Raw genomic sequence first — 5,034 nt, 5'->3', positions numbered from 1 at the left:
ACATCTTGGATGCCCTGGGGGTAAGCAGATAAACATCACATTTTCATTTTTGGGTGAACTATCCCTTTAAAGATGTTCTTCGACACACTTGAGTAAACATTTTAAAAAGTGCATTTTGTAATAATTTTCATTAAAAAAGTTTTACTTTAAAGTACAGTTTATATCAGTTTTAATAATCTTGTCATGCTTTAAAAAAGTACACTTATTTTGATGTGTTGAACAACACACTTAAGTATTGATAATAATTTTAACTGTAGTCAGTCAGTGGATATGGCATTAAAAGTTAAAATATATTAATTGTACTAAATTGCTACTTCATCATTACAAATGTGTAACTACAAATTTAAATTAAAAGTTAAATTAAACATTTTTGTTAACACTTATTTTAAGGTGTCCTTGTTGCACGTTACATGTACTTACTATTATGATAACAATTCATTATGCATAATTACATGCAAGTAACCCTAAGTCAAACCCTAATCCCTAACCATATAGTAAGTACATGTAGTTAATTAATATTACTCAGTACTTATATCTATAATTACAAAGGACACCTTAAAATGAAGTGTAACCAAAAAATCTTTACAACTGTAATTACAATTGTACAAAAGTACAAAAGTAATTACAATTGTAGTATTTCACTGTAAACTAAAATATAAGTATTTTAAAATTAGGTATTTAAGAAAAATAGAATTATAATAATTTAATAATAATTATTATTAAATAAAATATTAAACTAAAATATGAAATTATAATTGTAATATTTCACTCTAAAACTTTGATTTCACTCTATAATATTTTCACTCAAAATTTTAATAATAATATAATTATAATAATTTAAATTACATTTAATAATATAATAATTTAAATTACATTTACAATTACATTAAAAAGGCTCCAGGTTTTATATTGATTATATATCAATAGGTGTATAATAATAATAATAATAATAATAATAATAATGTCAAAAAAAATTTTTTTTAAATCTTTACAACTTTTCAGATTTATAAAAAATAAAACTCCAGTACTCCATTAAACATACGCTTAGTAAAAGTTTGTCTGGTTTGTGTATTTTGTAGGATCAACAAACACACAAGGCTAAAATCACTGCATGTTTAGTTAATCTCTTATATTTGTAGATATTTGCTCCCATGAAACAAATGTGTACTCTGTGAACTCCCAGAGAGAAATGAGACTGAAAAATCAGCATGAGAACGGGAATCCACTTCCATATTTCAGAGGTGAGATCAGCAAACAACATTTTAAAAATGCAGTTAATTCAAGCTTAATCTAGTCAAATTCCAAATGCATAGTATATTAGTGTAAATGGAGAAAATTTACAGAGTACACAAACTACTTCAGCTAAACTCTCCAGTCAAATTAATAGCATTTATGAACAATTGTTTTTAATTTAGCACAAACATAAGATTTTTAGGTCTCCAGAGGAGATGAAAACTCTTTTTTGATACTTTAGGCACTTTTTGTTCTTTTAGAACCTTGGCAGTACAAATGAGCATTCACGCTCCTTGTATGGAAAACGGATGTTCATTCATTCTTCATAAGATCTTTTGTTGTGTTCCACAGAAGAAAGAAATGATATGAGGTCAGAATGAAATGAGGGTGAGTAAACAATAATAAAGTTTAAGGGTTATAAATAATGTGTTATACAGGTTATTATAAATAAGGTGTTATGTATATTTCTATGAATACAGTGACCAACATTGTTTAAATAGACATGTATAAATAAATCACTCCCATACAACTTTTCTGCCTAAGTATAATTGCTGGGTTAGAATTACAAGCCAAAGTTAAAACTTTAAGTGAACTTGATCCAATCATTCAGATTTTATTAAAGAAGAAAATCAAGTCCAGAATCGTGGAAAATCAAAAGATTAATTGCAACTATTGGAAACAAAGATAAGGCAACTCAGAGTAAAATATAAAACAGACAATTGTGAGATAAAAGAAATAAAGCTGCAATTGTGCAGTTTAAACCCACATTATGAGTTATAAAGTCATTATGAGAAATACAATTGCACTTATGAAATATAAAGTCGCAATTATGAGAAACAAAGTTATGGGAAATAAAGTCACATCTGTGGGATATAAAAGTAACAATCGCAAGACATAAAAAATGTGACTTAATTTCCCATAATTATGAGAAGTTGTGAGATGTAATGCCACAATCACCTTTCTTTTCAGGCTTCCATACAAAAAGGATGTTATAACAATGATGCAACCTTTTTTACAATGGAAAATCTGATGAACCGTTCTCTTGCAGCAGTGTGTGTGTGTGTGTGTGTGTGTGTGTGTGTGTGTTTGAAGTTTCTTGGTGGTAAGGTTAGCAGGAGGTTGGATTTTAGAGGAAGTAATCCTGATGCTATCTGAAGATGCATAAAAAATAATAATAATAATAATAATAATGTCAAAAAAAATTTTTTTTAAATCTTTACAACTTTTCAGATTTATAAAAAATAAAACTCCAGTACTCCATTAAACATACGCTTAGTAAAAGTTTGTCTGGTTTGTGTATTTTGTAGGATCAACAAACACACAAGGCTAAAATCACTGCATGTTTAGTTAATCTCTTATATTTGTAGATATTTGCTCCCATGAAACAAATGTGTACTCTGTGAACTCCCAGAGAGAAATGAGACTGAAAAATCAGCATGAGAACGGGAATCCACTTCCATATTTCAGAGGTGAGATCAGCAAACAGGAAAAAGAAGACATTTGCACCAACAAATGCATTTTAAAAATGCAGTTAATTCAAGCTTAATCTAGTCAAATTCCAAATGCATAGTATATTAGTGTAAATGGAGAAAATTTACAGAGTACACAAACTACTTCAGCTAAACTCTCCAGTCAAATTAATAGCATTTATGAACAATTGTTTTTAATTTAGCACAAACATAAGATTTTTAGGTCTCCAGAGGAGATGAAAACTCTTTTTTGATACTTTAGGCACTTTTTGTTCTTTTAGAACCTTGGCAGTACAAATGAGCATTCACGCTCCTTGTATGGAAAACGGATGTTCATTCATTCTTCATAAGATCTTTTGTTGTGTTCCACAGAAGAAAGAAATGATATGAGGTCAGAATGAAATGAGGGTGAGTAAACAATAATAAAGTTTAAGGGTTATAAATAATGTGTTATACAGGTTATTATAAATAAGGTGTTATGTATATTTCTATGAATACAGTGACCAACATTGTTTAAATAGACATGTATAAATAAATCACTCCCATACAACTTTTCTGCCTAAGTATAATTGCTGGGTTAGAATTACAAGCCAAAGTTAAAACTTTAAGTGAACTTGATCCAATCATTCAGATTTTATTAAAGAAGAAAATCAAGTCCAGAATCGTGGAAAATCAAAAGATTAATTGCAACTATTGGAAACAAAGATAAGGCAACTCAGAGTAAAATATAAAACAGACAATTGTGAGATAAAAGAAATAAAGCTGCAATTGTGCAGTTTAAACCCACATTATGAGTTATAAAGTCATTATGAGAAATACAATTGCACTTATGAAATATAAAGTCGCAATTATGAGAAACAAAGTTATGGGAAATAAAGTCACATCTGTGGGATATAAAAGTAACAATCGCAAGACATAAAAAATGTGACTTAATTTCCCATAATTATGAGAAGTTGTGAGATGTAATGCCACAATCACCTTTCTTTTCAGGCTTCCATACAAAAAGGATGTTATAACAATGATGCAACCTTTTTTACAATGGAAAATCTGATGAACCGTTCTCTTGCAGCAGTGTGTGTGTGTGTGTGTGTGTGTGTGTGTGTGTGTTTGAAGTTTCTTGGTGGTAAGGTTAGCAGGAGGTTGGATTTTAGAGGAAGTAATCCTGATGCTATCTGAAGATGCATAAAATCTAAATACAAATTTATCACACACTGCCCAAGTCACAGTAGGAAATCCAGTTAATCTCTCCCTACAGCATTACCCATCACTTTTAACTCTCTCTCTGACACCCATGCCAACATGTACCCACACATAATTATACATATGCCATACATGCATGTCGAGCGACGTGCCAGGGGCAGCACCCCCCTGATAACGTGATTCAATCAGTCAATAACAGCATATGCAGCAGAGCACTCCTTGGAAAATGCACAGTCACGCCTCAGGGCTGCTTTTGACACTCGCGCTCACATGTCAAAGCAGCAACTCTCTTCACTTGCACTGATTGACAGCTGACAGCTAGCTCTGCATGGCTAATCCAGCATCTGTATCCACGGCAACAGAGCGAGAATATTATCCAGCCTCACAATCTGGAGCAGAGATTCCCTGGGTCAGTCAAGGCATGGCTGCGTTTATAAGGCAGATTATACAAATGTGGACAACATCACATCCACATCATAAGCGAGGAAAACAAACTTGCGGGTTTTCCAGCTGGAATCAACTACATATTAACAATGACTGTGGGTTTTTAAAAACTAAAATACAGTAGAAAACTGTTATAGTCCACTATTTGATCCTGGTCTATGAATGTGTACAATAATGAGAAAATAATACCAACAAATAAAAGGATTTTGGTGGTACAATATAATGGTACTTTCTTATTACCACAGTATATGGGGTAAAAACCTACATTATGATCAATATGTATACTGAGGAATATAATATATTCTAATGGCATATTAAACTAAAAATATATCCCTGCTGAAAAAAAACCTACTGAAACCAGCCTAAAATGGTTGGCTGGTTTTAGCTGGTCTTCCAGCCTGGTCAATGCTGGTTTGCAGGCTGGTTTGGAAAGGTTTAGACTACTTCTTTAGCTGGTCAGGCTGGTCTTAGCTGGACAGGCAGGGAGACCAGCTGACCAACCAGTTAAAACCAGCTTGGCGCTACATTAAAGTGATTATTACGTTTAGAATATGGATATTTTTCTTACAAAAACGCATCGATTCGCTACAGGAGGCCTTTGTTCACCCGCCGGAGCCGTGTGAGACACTTTTTTTATGCATGGGTGCTTTTTATTTAACTTCTTTTGGACTGAAGCAATGCAACACCC

The 5,034-nt window shown here is 31.9% G+C and overlaps 1 protein-coding gene across 2 annotated transcripts in view; it reads right to left on the bottom strand.

Moving 5' to 3' along the window:
* Positions 1 to 5,034, bottom strand: part of LOC107721814 (forkhead box protein N3-like) — a 43,222-nt gene that overhangs the window by 21,687 nt on the left and 16,501 nt on the right. The gene's annotated exons all lie outside the window — the stretch shown is intronic.

The sequence above is a fragment of the Sinocyclocheilus rhinocerous genome, unplaced genomic scaffold (assembly GCF_001515625.1).
Source record: "Sinocyclocheilus rhinocerous isolate Xijiao unplaced genomic scaffold, SAMN03320098_v1.1 scaffold4561, whole genome shotgun sequence".
Taxonomy (NCBI): Eukaryota; Metazoa; Chordata; class Actinopteri; order Cypriniformes; family Cyprinidae; genus Sinocyclocheilus; species Sinocyclocheilus rhinocerous.
Note: the sequence above shows the minus strand (reverse complement) of the source record. Positions and strands in the feature narration are given on the sequence as shown.